Below are 16,381 nucleotides of genomic sequence, written 5' to 3' on the forward strand. Positions count from 1 at the left end.
GACACTATTGCTAAGGTCCTAGATACCATTGCCCCACTTAAGGTACTCAAGAGTAAGCAACAGACTCATCTTAATACCTGGTCCACCAGACACCTTAAAGAACTTAGATTGGAAAAAAGTAAGTTAGAAACCACATGGCAACATTCCCCAACGGAAGAAAATAAACTAAAACTAAAACTCTGTGCCAATAATTACAAGATAAAATTATCCAAACAAAAAAAGAAGTCTACATTGAAAGAATATCCAAAGCATGTTCCAATACCAAGGAATTACGTGTGATTCTGCGTGAATTAGAATCGCCCATGCCTGCACCAGATAACATACCTAAAGTCAAGCAAAGGTGCACTAGAATTCAAAATGCCCTAGAAAATAAAATAAAAACACTGCAAACTAAAATTTTGCTCCATTCAAATTCTCCAAAGTCTCCATTCAGGAAACTGAAAAAATCATTGCTTCCCTAAAACTGTCAAACTGCAAAGGTGATAACTGTCCAGCCCAAATGATTAAGGATGCGGCCAGAGATTTAGCCCCCTTTATCTCTAAACTCATTAATGCCTCCTTTTCATCTAATACTGTTCCAAGTAGCTTAAAAGAATCCTGGGTTCTACCCCTGCTCATAAACAAACTTTAGACCCCTCCATCCCTACAAACTACAGACCTATCACAACAGTCCCATTCCTCATTAAGATAATAGATAGAGTGGCCTATCTTTAAATTCAGAAGTACCTTGAAGCCAACCAACTTCTAGACTCCCGCCAATCAGGTTTCAGACCTCAGCTCAAATTGACGAGCTTAACGACAAAGGAAATACAGCTATGCTACTCCTCCTTGATCTGTCGGCAGCGTTCGACTTGGTGGACCATGCAGTATTATGCAAACATCTATCTTCGGTTGCCCACTTTTCGAGTGAAGCCATAGCCTGGGTCCAGTCCTTTCTAAATAACAGAAGTATGCAAGTCTTCTGCACTTCAGCATCACCAGACCCAATTCAAACAACATGTGGCATCCCTCAGGGCTCATATGTCTCACCAACTATGTATAATATCTTTACTAAGCCTTTATTTGACAAATTGGACAGATTGGGTGTCACCTACACAAATTACGCAGACGACACCCAGATCCTTATTCCCCTTTTGGGCAATTTCACCTAAGAAACAGCTTTAGTAAATGAAATATACACCCTCATTCAGGAGTGGATGGCAACCCGTGGCCTCTGCCTCAATGACGATAAGACGAAGATCCTGATCCTTGGATCGGTCAATAACCTAAAAAAACTTGACACTAACTGTAGCGCCTTCAATATTTATGGCAACCTAATAACAGTAGCCAAAGAAGTGAAGACCCTTGGCTTCTATCTGTACTCCACGCTAACTCTAAAAAAACAGGTTAACTCTTGGGCCTCATCCACTGCTTATACTGGCAAACTCAATAGAGCATGTAGACCCTTCCTCTCACTAGCAAGCTGCATTATCTTAGCTAATGCCCTCATGTTATCAAAATTGGACTACTGCAATGCACTGTACCTAGGATCCAACAAATACATAATCACAAATTACAAACATTGCAAAATAATGCACTCAGAACGGCCCTGAACATCCCCACCAGAGAGCACATATCCAGTGCTAGGAGAAACCATCACTGGTTGAAAATTAGCGATAGGATCCTCTTTAAAACTGTGTCATTGACCTTCAAATGTCTCAACAACGCAGCCCCTCCATACCTGAAGGAAAGAATAATAAGAAAAACTTTTGTACAACCCTCTAGGACATCCAATTCCTACTGGCTCCAAATACCTAGATTCAGACTTAAAAAAACAGGAGGCAACATCTTCCCAGTAAAAGCAGCCCAGCAATGGAATGCACTACCAGTTGAGCTCAGAAGGGATCAGTCTTATTACAGTTTCAGACGCAACACCTGTACCTGGTTACGCCTTAACAACCACTAGACTAATGATTGCAGTTGTATGTTTACGTGTATGCTTCCTACCTGTACCTTTCGACATTTGTAAGCTTTATGTATTCTTGTGATGTTCTGCACCCAGTTACCTAAGGGTTTGGTGTGCCCTACAAATAAACAAACCTACAAGTAAACAAACATTGTGGTTACAGAAAGCAACAAGCAACCGTGTGTTACAACTTTCTTCACAGTCATTGGCTGGTGCGAGTTACAATGTATGTATTTTCATACATTACACAATTTCACTTGCCGATTCCAAACATGTGGTGATAGTGATGTTCATGCTGGTTAGCTATTGTCCAATTTAAGTCAGCCTCCTTCTTATGCTCCATGATTGGATGGTGAGCGTTGAAACATTTAACAGTCAAATATGGTTTTCTATTTCCTGTTCGAGGAGAAGTAGCTATGGAGAGAGTACGCAAAGAAATCTCTATTAATCTTAATATGAGATGTGACAGTGTGACATAAAATTGTAACATTTAATTTCCTTCCTAAAACGTTCTAAGCAGTTGGTACCAGAATACTTTTCCATCATTATGAACTATTTAATATCAGTTTATCTTGCAACTCTCTTGATGGGAAGGCTACTTGCATGTCCTTCCTGGTTCTCATAGATTCATCTGTTTGGATTCTGACTTGATGTGCTAAACATGCTCTTTCATAATAGCACAAATGTAAATGTATGTGTTCGCGCAGTATATGTTTCCATGAAATTGTCTGTATTTTGCTAGTATTTTCAAGCAGTATGATTTAGATGTGACTGTACTCAGGTTGCTGTAATATTGTTCATATGTGGTGTGGCCCCACGAGTTGTCATTGTCATTGCTGCAGTCACATAATATAAGCTATGGGTAAGCTGTGGTGTTCACTAACTCTTAATTGGGGCTACACAGCAGAAAATGGTCCTCTGTAAAACGTTCTTAAAAGAAAAGATCTCTGCACCTCTGATGTATCCTACAGGGGGCAGTGTTGTGATTTTATCAGTCTCTCTCTCTCTCTCTCTCTCTCTCTCTCTCTCTCTCTCACTCTACAAACATGCTTTTTTGTGTCTTACTGCTTGACTCCTGTCATCTGTATTATTGCATTACTGTCACCGACTCACTTACTATCTGTAACAAATGCTGTGATACCCCTGGCTTTGGGAATTACATAAATTACATAAATAAATAAATCATGTGACCTTCATTAAGCAATGTTTGTTTATTCTTTCTAGGGACACACGTTGTTGTATTTCTATGGGACATGGCTAGGGGATCTCAACAAATATGATGTATTCTGGCCACTTAGGGCACATTGTATTGTCCTTAATCCCTGGGGCTAGTATAATTTCCCATTGTGCTTCCATGATCTCACTAACACAAACTAAACCCTAGGAAAGCTCTTGCCTCCCCTTGCTTTGGCCCATCATTGCGCTGCATTCCGCCTGTTGCTGTGTGAATGTTGCAACTGAGAATGTGTGCCCTTCAAGGTGGGTCTGACTGCAGCTTTCTGCTATTGGCTGATGCGGATATTTTCATGTTTCAGGAACGGCTAACTAAATCTCGTGGCCTACATGTGATGTATGTAGCTATTGTAAAATAATAATGATCATACAGTCATCGATAAAAACACTTCTATATTTTTCTACTTGATGTTAAATGTATTGGCTTTAAGTAAAGGTTCAGGGCTATGTTAGTCTACAAAGGGTTTGTTATTGCCTGGTTGAAGCATAGATATTAATGCTCTATTGGATTAAGCATGAAGCCTTTCGCTAAATGGGGCTGTGTGCTTTGTTGCAGCACACTTTTCTCACAGTGACTTTTGCATCTTATTTTCTGTGCAGGTTTGGGATGTTGAATAAATGTGCCCATATTCTTATAGTCCCCTACAAGCCTGCCCACTATCAATCAAACTGTTATGACTATAGATTCCCTAAGTCCCAAATGTCTGTTCACGTCATCACATTTTCACATGTATGTCCTGCCCACCATGTTCGCAAGCTGCCTAGTTGAAAGGTCATTTTGCAGCCTCCCGACTACCAATCCAATCTATCATGATGATCAAACTCCCAAGTCTTAAATATCTCTTCATGTTTTCACATCTTCAAATAAATGCCCTGTTACTTTAAAGATATACAGTAGGCGTCTTTGAAGGCTTTTGGAAAGAGTGTACACTTCCTTTCAACAATACTACTCAATTTGGATGTCAAACTGTCATTGGCTTTTCTTGCAGTATATTTGCCCGGCCTCCACCTACATCCATTTTGCCTTCATGTAACTGAGTGGAATTTCAGTGAAAGACACAATGGGGGTCATTACGAGTTTGGAGGCAGCCATGGCTCTATTAGTACCATGGCTGCCTCCAAACTTGTGTCCGGGTCCGGATTCTCGGAATGGGGACTTACCGGGTCGTTCCAAGCTTGGAGCCCCGGTAAGTCCCTATTCTGAAAACCATTCCCCATTCCCATTCGAGCCCCCATAGGGCTCAATGGGAATGGGGAAGGAGATAATAACGGGCCCACAAATAGCGGGCCCGTTATTAGCTACCTGGTCCCTTAGCGGCTCCCGCTAAGGGCGGCTGGTAAAACCAGCTGGCCTTAGTGGGACCCGGTAAGGGACCTCAGAATGCAGCAGTAGGGGGTTAACAGCACTGGCATCCTTACTGGTGCCCTTAACCCCCTACCGTCATACTCATAATGACCCCCAATGTGTTTGTGGATGATAGAAGCTTTATTTCTGCCCCCACTGGCTCTAGGATGGTGGTATCCACTGCTTGCACCATGCTTACAGGCATAAGAGATGGAAAAGAAATAACTTTTCTGATGCCGAACACTCCTGGCTGAGGACACTTCTTTACAGCCTCGGTACCATGGAGGAAGATAGATGTGGGACTGCAACTGCCAGCACTAAGCAAGTGGTAGGGGACCCAAAGCCTCATCTGAAGGTGCAGGTAAGTTCTTCGACCAGACTATTGACTACAAATGGGCCAATGCTAGTAACAGATATGAAAATGGCATGGTGGCTCTGCTACCTAACCTTGCCATAGAGACAAGATTTAAATTCTTCCTGTTCTCTATATGCATAATAGATAGGGGCTCTAGATGGGGGTTATAAGCAATTGTACTGTTCCCATGTTCTTTAACATAGGGCTTTTCCTAAAAAGATTACTCTTCAGTTTTCTGTGTAAAGTTATGAATTGTATTTTGTGAATGTGAGCTGTGCAGATTGCTTCCTTTTCTGGCTAACAGGCACACAGGCTGGAAGAAACAATAACAACTTTATTCACAGTCAGGAAGCCCAGCACATAGAGTAGAAGTTCAAAATACCCTGATATACATGAAAGGCACAATATGGGCAGCATCAGAGAAAGGTACACCCACAAAATGAATCGATAGAGCACAAGAAACATAATTAAACCCAGTGATCACACAATGGACAGATACATTATGAGGAGCCTCTCTGCATCGTACTATCACACACCGAACAGATACAGTCTGGATAGCAGTCTGGATAGCAAGAGAGCCGCTTCTGTCAATGGGCCTCATCACGACTTAAGCCGCAACGGTAACGCTATTAGCGCGGGCGGTATTAGCCCTACCGCCAAACTCCCTGGCGCTAATAGCGCCGGATCACGAGTTCGGCGGTAATGTAATTCCCCATTCCCCACTGAGCCCATTCGGGAGTGTCCCATTCCCCATTGGGCTCAATGGGGAATCTTCGTGCTAATACCGCCAGCTCAGAGCTGGGGCGAAATCCGCCGAAGCCCTGATTCGGCGGACACTTAAATCTGGCGGTAATAGCGCTACCGCCGGTTTTAAGGGTTACCGCTGAAGTCGTGATGAGGCCCAATGTCTCTACACAGGCATGGGCACTACAAGGTTCTTGGATTGTGGACTTTCCTAAAAAATACAGCACAAACATATACACCTGCCCAGTACCAGCACAGGCTTCCCTCACAAATAGAACAGTTACCAGCACATTGTAGGAAGAGTCAGTTCAAGCTTTGCTGAACCAGGCTGTTATGTATCAAGGCCCTGCGGCCCCGTGTGCGTGGGGGTGGGTGCGAAGTGAGAGGCAGGCCATACGGCCTGTGTCGCAGCTCCAGCAGGAGCTGAATGAATACGCAGCACACGCTGTGATGGTGTGCCCCGGAACTGCCTCCCATACTCGGGGGCGGGGCTTTTATTAGGGCGCCCAGCGTCACCGCGTAGCGGGACGCAGGGCGGATGCAACATTCCTCCTTTATTTTCAACAAAATAACAATAACACAATAACACTAGTATAAACTCACACTAAACATACCCAAGTGTCAGAAAACCACCCAGTCTTTACCGCTCATAATATATGGGCCAAATACCACACATAGTCATTTAGTCTGGCGGGCGGTTTTGTAGCAATTCTCAGACCATACCGCCCTACTCGGGGGCTAACCCCCGCTGACCCAGGGGGTGGCTCACCTTCACTGTCCGGGTCCCCCAGGTTCGGCTCGCTCGCCGGTTCCCAGGTTCTATCACTCGCAGCTGTCTCATCTTGGATGGACACGGGCTCTTCTTTACTGGGCTGACCTTCGTCGTCTTCCTGGTGGCACTCGCCATCGGTCCACAGATTGCGTGGCACCGCCTTAAACCACGACGCATTTCTCGTCACCTGGCAGCATCCTCTTGTCACAGTTACCATGGTTCCTTGCCTGCTGCTGACGGTCCATGGAAGTTCTTCATATCTGGTATTCAGTTTCGACTTTGTTGGGTTTTGCAGCATGACCACTTGGTCACCCACTTGGTGATTAGACGGCCTCACCCTCCTCTTGTCGCTCATGTGGGCGTTGGCGCGCCTTCTCCTTCGTTCTGTGTGCTCTTCGTTGACTTCATCCGGGGTCCTGCTAGGATGATGCGGAATCGAGGATTTGATGACTGTTCCAAACATGCCTGTCGTGCTGTGGGGAGTGACTCGATAGTTCCGTAGGAAACGGTAAAGGTCAATCTTCCACGGGCTGGCGTTCTCCTCTACTTCCCCGTTTGCCTGGGGCCACCTCGGCATGATGTGATGGTATTTTATATTGAGTTCTTGCAGGTACTGCTTGAATTCCTCCCCCGTGAAGGGTGGTCCATTGTCACTTTTAATGGAGGTTGGCAGACCATGGGTTGCGAACATTTTCTCTATGGCAGGGATGGCGACCTCCGCTGCCGTGGACTCAACTATTTTGACTTATGGGTAGCGGGAGTAGTCGTCGATAGCCACCAAGAGGTAGAGGCCTTCCCGTAGTTTGCAGAAATCGATACTAATGGCCTCCCATCGGGCGCGGCCACGTACTGCAGACAGAATTGGTTCTGGTTCCGGTGGGGCTCCAGTTATTTGGCAGGGCAGGCACGTGCTTATGAGTGTCTCGACCCGGTCATCGATTTGTGGGAACCATACCCTGTGCCTGATCTGAGCTTTTGTCCGTGCCATTCCTTGGTGTCCCTCGTGGGCTAATGCCACTATCCTGTCTTTTATGCTCAATGGGATTACGATGCGATTTCCTCTTAGCAGCAGTCTGCTCTCGGTGATTGACAAATCCTGTCGGACGGTGAACATGCCAGACAGAAAACCTTTCGCCTCCACTGTTCTGTTGTGTGTGTGTTTCATGAACATCTTCCAATCACCTGAAATGATGGCATCCTTCACTAGGTCACAGCAAGGATCCCTGTGAGTCTCCGACTCAATGTCCTCGATGCTGACGACTTTTGGCCTCATGTCGTGTACCACTTGGCATATATGCTCCTCAGTTTCTTCGGCCACTTGGACTTCTTGTGGGGTTGCCGCTCGAGGATGCCTTGAGAGGAAATCTGCCAGATTTCCACTGCCCGGCTGGTAGACCAGTTCAAAATTGTACTGCTGCAAGTGGAGCAGCCATTTAGTGATCCTTGCCGGTGGGTGTGACGACGTACCCATGAAAATGGGTAGTAAGGGTTTATGAACAGTGATTGTCGTGAATCGGCGTCCGTATAGGTAGAGATGAAAATGCCGACACCCCCACATCACGGCGATGGCCTCCTTTTCAATGTGGGAGTATCTCTGTTCTGTCGCCGTGAGGGCTCTTGACGCGTATGCAATGGGCCTTTTTTCTCCTTCTTTAGTTACTTGCATCAGGATGGCTCCGAGCCCTACTGGGCTCGCATCCACGAACAGTTCTGTGGGGAGCTCAGTGTTGTAGTACGCCATTTTCGTGTCAACGGTCAGGGATTCCTTGATGTTTTCGAAGGCCTCTTGGCAGTCCTGCCCCAAGTCCCATTTGGTGTTCAGTTTGGTCAGCTCGCGTAGTGGCTCAGAGAGAGTGGCCAGGTTTCGGATGAACCTGCCGCAGTAGGTGGCCATGCCCAGGAAGCTACGTACCTCAGTGGGAGTCATTGGTGGGCTAGCGGCCTGAATGTCTACAACTTTCTGGGGATCAGGGGAGATGCCTGTGCTGCTGAATTTGCAACCAAAGAAAGTGATTTCAGATCTGAGGAATTCGCACTTTTCTCTGTGGATGGTTAATCCAGCATCTTCTAACCTGCCCAGTAGGGTCTGGAACCTCTTGAGATGTTCTTCCCTGTCAGGAGCGTGAATCAGGATATCGTCGCTCACGTTAAGGACGCCGGGTATGCCCCTGATGACTTCTTGAATGGTTTGTTGAAAAATCTCGGCTGCTGACGCTATCCCGAAGCTCAGGCGTTTGTACCTTCGCAGCCGTAAATGCATTGAGAAAGTCGTAATGTAGCGAGAGTCCCTGTGAAGTTTGAGCTGGTGGTACCCCGCCTTCAGATCAACTTTGGAGAAGACACACGACCCAGTGAGGTCGGCCACAATTTCATCGATCGTCGGTGTAATGTGGCGTTCACTTTTAATGGCAGTGTTCGGGAGACGCATGTCTATGCAAATCCGGACTTTTCCGGGCAGTTTGGGCTTCCTTGTTACCACCATTGGAGAGACCCATGTTCTCCTATGCCTCACTGCTCTCGGTTGTACCGATTCATCAATGTGCAGTCTGATGGTCTTGCCTTTCAAACACCCTATGCCGTCTTGCAGTTTTGGGTACTGACTTAAGATGTCTTCCACTTCCTTTACCTCATCGACTTGGCAGATGAACTTGACCACCCCAGATCCTCCGCTGCGTCCCCACTCAGAAGGCTCTCGATCCCCGCCTTCACGACGTAGACTTTCGACCATAGCCTGTTTTCACCGTGGACTAGAGTGGTGCGGAACCTGCCAATGACTGGTAGGGGTTTCCAGCTGCCGTACGCAAACAACAGTGTGTCCGTGCTCTTTAGATCTGGTCGTGGTTTCAGTGTCTGGAATATGCTTGTGGGCATGACGTTCACCGAGGCACCCGTGTCGATGGTCATCAGAACCTGCTGGTTTTGGATGGTGACCACGCACTTACGCCATCGGACAATCTTCCTCTGTGGAGCCTGACTCTGGTTCAGTGCAGAGACCAGGTAGATCTTCCTCCCTTTTCTGTCTATTTCCTTACCGGGGTCATGGTGCATGCCCGAGACATCATCACCATCTTCCTCCGTTGAAGAGGTGGCTGCAACGACCTTCCTTGCGCTGGCCTGCTTTTTCTTCTTGGTCGTGTTCTTTTCCTGGGGGTTCTGGGAGGACTGTGCCGTGGTGCCCATTGACCTGCATACCTTCGCATAATGGTCCTTCCTGCCACATGCTCCACATGTGGTGCCTTGTGTGTGGCAGTTTCGCCGGCCATGTCGCGGTTCACCACACCAACCTCATTCTGTGGGCCCTGAGACACGTGGTTGCCACCTGTTTTGAGCGTAGCCACCACCAACCTCGTCCCTTCTGAATTGTCTGTTGGTGATCTGGGACACCATGGCTGTGGTGAGGGCGGGTTGCAGTTTGTGGAGTGTGGCCCCCATGTTGGCAGCCCTGGTGTGTGCCAGTTCCCTTTGTCGACCCAATTCAAGGATCCGTTGGAGGGGAATACCTCTTTCACTGAGTATCATCCGCCTCAGCTTTTCCAAATTAATGCCATTAATAATTTGCCTCCGGATCTCCTTCTCGATGTTTGTAAATTCAAAGGACATCGCTAACTTCCTCAACCGTGTGTGGTAGGCATCCAGCGTTTCATCCTCTGCCTGAATAGTAGTGCAAAAAATGAATGTCTCATAGTACGGGTTTAGTTGCGGGAGGAAGTGCGCCGTTAAGGCATCCTTTGCACTCAGATATGCGTCCTAGCCATCGTCAACATTTAGGGAATTGAAAATGCGTAGTACCTCATCGCCCACGCTTAACAGGAGGTGCGCCTTCATTTTTCTGCCCGTCGTTATATCCATGCATTCCATCGCCATTTTGAACTTTTGGATCCATAGCTGCCACCTGAGTCCACTTGACGACGGGTCGGTGAAGGGGTCAAATGGTTGGGTCAGTGTCGAAGAACCTCCTTGTGGGCGAGGCTGTGGCGAGGACATAGACAGGTTAGCCGCGATTCTTGACGGCGTGCCAGGTCCAGGGGTGGATGTCCCGGTCGCCATGCTGTTCTATGTCAGTGTGGGTCCTTGTGCGACCTTCTGAATGTACCACTGCGCAGTGGTGGCCAGATCCGGCGCTCACCTTATGTGCTCTATTCCAACTAGGCACGTTATGCCAGTTTCTGGTTCCTCTTAGCCGTCGTGCCTGGTGGATGCTGGTGGGTAGAATAACTGCCCTTTTGAGCAGATTGCATCAAGGAAAAATATATATATATGTATATTTGTATTTTTTTTTGGTGGTGGGGGGTCACGTGTGTGGTCCACCCCCCACCGGGTGTCCAAAAATTGCTGTGCGATGGTTTTGCACGATGTGCGTAGGCTGTTCGCCGAGCGCGTGTGTTTTATGAGCTCCACCTCGTCGCCATTGTTATGTATCAAGGCCCCGCGACCCCGTGTGCGCGGGGGCGGGTGCGAAGTGATAGGCAGGCCTCACGGCCTGTGTCGCAGCTCCGGCAGGAGCTGAATGAATACACAGCACACGCTGTGATGGTGTGCCCCGGAATTGCCTCCCATGCTCGGGGCGGGGTTTTTATTAGGGTGCCCTGTGTCACCGCGTAGCGGGACGCAGGGTGGATGCAACACAGGCATGGTATGGACTAAGATAATTCAAATTTCCCTTGAAATCCATCATGTACAGCACGGCTAAAGCCAGTGGGAACGTTCCTCAAAAAAAGGTGCAGAATGTGCAGGGTCACTGCAAGTACATTGACAGCATGGGTAGGGCCAGGTCAAGGTTACCTCACAAACCTGTATATGTGCAGCATGCTGAGATCCAGTGAAAACCCAGAAAACATATAGCACGTGCAAGGCCACTGAATGATTCCTTCACAAATAGATTCAGGTTGGAATGTGTCAGTGCAAACTGTCTTCACACAGAGGTGAGACATAGGGAGGAACACTGACATTTTGTTACACTTCAATTTCCTTGAAAATGGGCACTGATACAGCATTCAAGGGCCAGTGCAGGTTTCCCTGACATTATTCACAAGTGTAGACGTGTCGGGGTATCTGTCTCAAAGGATCAGTGAAGAATTCTCTCCTAAATGGGTGCAGGTACACCACACACAGGACCAGTTCAAACTTTCCACTCACCCTGTTAGAAGAACAGCATGTGCAAGGTCAATGCAAGCTCTCCTTAAAATGCTTACAGATGCAGCATTGTAAGATCATTGGAAACTAGCTTAAAAAAATATACCTGACAATTATGGGCAGAGTCAGGGCAAGCTTCCTTCCTGCACCAGATAAGCTGTGTTAATGATTGTTATTATGTCAAGTTCAGTTATTGATTGTATCTAGAGCCTTGATGTCCCAGAGCTTAGTGTGCTCTATACATTGTCAAATCAATAATATACATAAATAAGACATAACTGACACATAACTGGCACAGCATCAACAGTACCAGTGCAAGTTTTATTTACAAAGAATAGTTACACCATGGTGATTTTCTCCATGCGGTTTGCCATCCTCTATTCATTTGAAGCTCACTGCTTTCAAATGCCCCACCCCACAACCAGCAGCCCATACCGCAAATTGGCTGGGTAGAAGGGCATGCACATTGGTGCACTGAGCAAAGATGTTTGCTTTCTGCACCCTGTCTCATAATGTCTCATAATATATTGCTGCAAAGTGAAAAAAAAGGCGAGGAACATGGAGTGGTAAGTGCAACTACAGTTAATAACTCATACACTCAGCCAGCATGAGTGTTGTGCTTTTATCACCTGTTATTAGAGCACAATTCAGTTCTTGGGGTTCGCTGTCACTATTTTCTGGGCCCCCTAAACTGTTCATATTTTTATTGCTGGTTCTTATTTTATTTTAGACATGTTTCGTGATTATGGAGACTTTTAGTTAAGTTCCTTCAATGCAACCAATGTGTTTTTATTTATTTATTTATTGAGTTGTTTTCAGTTCATAAAACTTTACAACTTTACATACATACATACTAATCACATGTCAATTAATTTTCCAAAAGTAGAACAGTAGAAAACAGAATAAATACTCAATCATTCATACTACATTACAAAAATACAAAATGCAGAACAATGGTCTGTTCAGTACTAAAAGATTGTTCATCAGTACCTTAGAGCATTATTACATGTCGTCAGAGATATGTCGTAAAGAATTTTCAATGTTTCTGGGCAGAATTGTTTTCAATACTCTATCTAGAGCTATATTAACAGCCTCAGATTGCACATTCAGGCACCATCTCCAGAATTTTTCTGACTGTACATAATTCATGTTATGGACAAAACGGCCATAGTACAGCATATAATAATTACGTCTTTCAGGACATGATGTAATACGTGCCTAACAGTCTCTAATTCATCTACAGCCAGACACATACGACAATATCTATCTTTTTCAGGGATCCTCCGCTGAGAACCAAAAGTAGACGTCACTGGGAGTTGATTGGTTCGCATTAATAGTCTGAAATTCCGTACTAGAGGGTCTGGGCAACGTATTAAGTATATGTGAGGCGTATAATACTCATGCACAATCCATTCAATATATTTATAATTTTTCAATTCATACATTCGGATAAAATTCATCTCCCAATCAACTCTCTTCGCTTTGGCTTTGAACAATTTTTTTATTACAGGGAAGAAATCACATTGATTCGTTTTAGCCACCCACTGTAGTTCTTGATAGTATTTACAACAGCTGGTCAAATATTTGCTCCTATTATTAGGAACAACAATTTTAGCAGCATTTGTCCCGATAACATGTAGCAATTCACTCTCTGGGTGGCACACTGCTTTCAAATTAAGGAGGCCACGTTGCTGCCTCACAATGGATCCTAAGGACTGCAGGCCAAGTTCCACTCTAATATTTTGGATAGGGCACAATCGAGGTACCCCCAATATGGTATGCCAGAATAGACCTTCAATCCTATCAAGGAAGGAAAGGTCAGAAATAGTGATGGCTTCTAAACCGTACACCAAAACCGGGGTAAACCATTGTTGATGTAGGGTAAGTATACCTTTTAGCGAATAGCCTGCATGTTCCTTAACAAATTTGTGTACCATCATAGTGATTTGCTTAGCACTCCTAATTTTATTTTCAATAAGATACCTATATCCGATTTTACAATTAAAGGAGACACCCAGATATTTGTACTCCTTGGTATATTCTACATTACCCCACGATACTTCCATTTTTACTCGGTTGACTTTCTTACGAGAGAACAGCATGGCCTGGGTTTTTTGCAAGTTAATTGTTAGACTGTGTTCTTTCACAAAACAGCCGAGTTCTTCCAACATTGCCTTCATACCAGAGATGGAATGGTCAATTAACACCAAGTCGTCTGCATAAAACATAGCCGATATTAATGCTTTTTCAAATTTAGCAGGAAATCTAGCTTTAGCGACAGGGCGTCTGATAAGATCAGCTAGATAAAGATTAAATAAGAGGGCAGCCAGCAAACAGTCTTGTTTGACACCTCTATTCACACTAATCGGCTGCGTCAGGATGCCCCCATTATCTAAACAGATTTGCACAGTGTTATTTTCGTGTAGATTAACAAGTATATCAACGAGCCAACTGGAGCAACCAAGTTTCAACAAAATTTCCCACAGTTTGGCTCGATCAAAACACTGTCAAATGCTGACCTAAAATCAACAAAAATTACATAAACAGAAGTACCTTTGCAAGATATGGCATTGGAAGTTATGGAATCCAGGACACAAATGTTATGGGTAGTACTAGTGCCACGACGGAACCCAGTTTGAAGCGGGTGTAGTAGGTGGTTGGTATGGACCCAATCATTCATGTGTTCCAAAACAATAGCTGAAAAGACTTTACCAGTGGAGTCTAGGATCGACAACAACCGGTACATCTCAGGGAGGGTTCTATTACCCGCTTTAAACATTGGTATAAGAATGGCTTTCTTCCACGAATCTGGAATACAGTGATCCCGACAAACACTGGTAAACAGCCTGAACAGCACATTGCTCCATAAGGAGGGGTCATGTTTCAATACTACAGTGGCGAGTCCATTAGGTCGAGGGGCTTGAGATTTATTCAGTTTAATAATATTGGACTCTATCTTTTTGATGGAAAAGGAGAGAGGCCATGCACTACAGTTGGTTCTAATAGAGCACTTGTTTGGTCTCTTATACATGGTGTTATCAATGAAGGCAATCCACATTTTCTCTCCTATCGGATTCAGAATGCAAGTTTTGTGCGCATTTCTTTCTTTATTCAAGATTTTCCAAACGTCACTGGATTCTTTCCGTTGAAGTGTATTAAACATGGTCTGCCATTTGGTATTTAATTTAGTCAATTTTCCAAGTTTACACCAATTAGTAAAGCCATTTTTCAACTTCTTTTTCTCATTACTGAACTCGATGGGGCCTATATTGGATTTAGACAGTTGACGAAGAGAGTGTTGGTATTTAAGTTTAACAACAAGCAGCTCCCCGTCAAAGGAGCGATTACTCTTATTTCCATTATTAGTTTTAGGACTTCCTTTAACAGAACCAACAGCTTCTGTAATGGTTTTTATCATACACTCGATCTCATTACCACTAAGGGAATAGGCATGTTTATATACCGACTCAAAAAGGCCATGTAAATTGTGAGACATTATAATACATTTTTTTGTGTTCCACTTTATGTTTGTACCCTTTTGGCTGGTGTGAATATTACCAATGCAACTCATTATCTTGGTATCCATGCCTAGTTCCAATTTAGCACACAACATGGCATGGTCACTGTATTTGTTCTCTACTATTTCAAAGTCACACACAGTATTAAGAATTTCGTTATTGCCCTATATGTAGTCAATCATGGAAGACTTCTTACCACACAACCACGTGTATTTCCCTGTGGTATCCCCACTGTCATACCATTAAGAGAACTGAGCCCCCATTCATTTGTGTATCTTTTCCATATTCTTCCTTGTGCATTGGTCTTAGAACACACTAACATATTGTTAACAGCTAAATTGCTGAATTTTGCTTTCATGTTCATTATACCACATTGTGCGTTCATGTGTCCTCCTATAAGAATCAAAGAGTTGTTGGAATCAAGCAACCAGCTAGTAATGAGTTCATCAATAGTATCGAAGATGGCCATGGTTTTAGTACCATCTGGGGGATCATATACATTGATGATCAATATTTTAACAACATGAGATTTTTGTTTCAAACCAATGAGGACTGCAAGGACATTATCATTCGTTTCTGCGGGTGTAAGGAGTTCTGAATCAAATTCATGGCTCACTCCAATAATGAGGCCACCAAATGGCCTTCCCTTAGTTCCCTTTTTCGTATGATTGTGAAAAAGGACGTGAGTTTCTACCAGAAAATTGTTCAACAGCCAAGTCTCCTGTAAAAGAAATATTTGATGGTTAAGAATACTATTCAAGGAGTTCCCTGGCCTGATGAAATGGGCATTCCCCTTTAGTTTTCCACGACACAATCTTGCAAACTCATGGACAGGACTTTTTCATCATGTCTACAAGTTGTTACAACCAAAGTATCCCGACTTGATTACCAGATTCCCATTTAGGAGCAATATTTTTTTTTTGTTCTTCAGATTTCCCAGGCTTACAGTTTAGACAAGGATATCGCTGATCTTCATCAGCGATCTCTAAATCCAAATCGTAACCAAGGAAGTCAAGGGATTCACCCTGGGCTCTGATCACCTTAGCTGTTGCAGGTAAGACACAATGCACTATAGATATTGCCCCAAACTGCCTCCTAATTGGTTCAACGAATTCAGAATCACACGATTTGAACATTCTCAATTCAGGGTTTTTTAGCAAATAAAGTTAATAGAGAAGCTTTTTTGTTCTTTTATCAGTTTTTTCACTTATTATCACAGTACGTGGGTCAAGATCATTTACCTCCTTGTCACCAAGGGGGGCTTACTTGTTCTCCACACAGACCTTCACCCTTTTACCAGTGCTTTTCATTTTTTTGTCAGAGTGCGTAGTAACAG

This window comes from Ambystoma mexicanum, chromosome 10 (assembly GCF_040938575.1).
Source record: "Ambystoma mexicanum isolate Mex_15411 chromosome 10, UKY_AmexF1_1, whole genome shotgun sequence".
NCBI lineage: Eukaryota > Metazoa > Chordata > Amphibia > Caudata > Ambystomatidae > Ambystoma > Ambystoma mexicanum.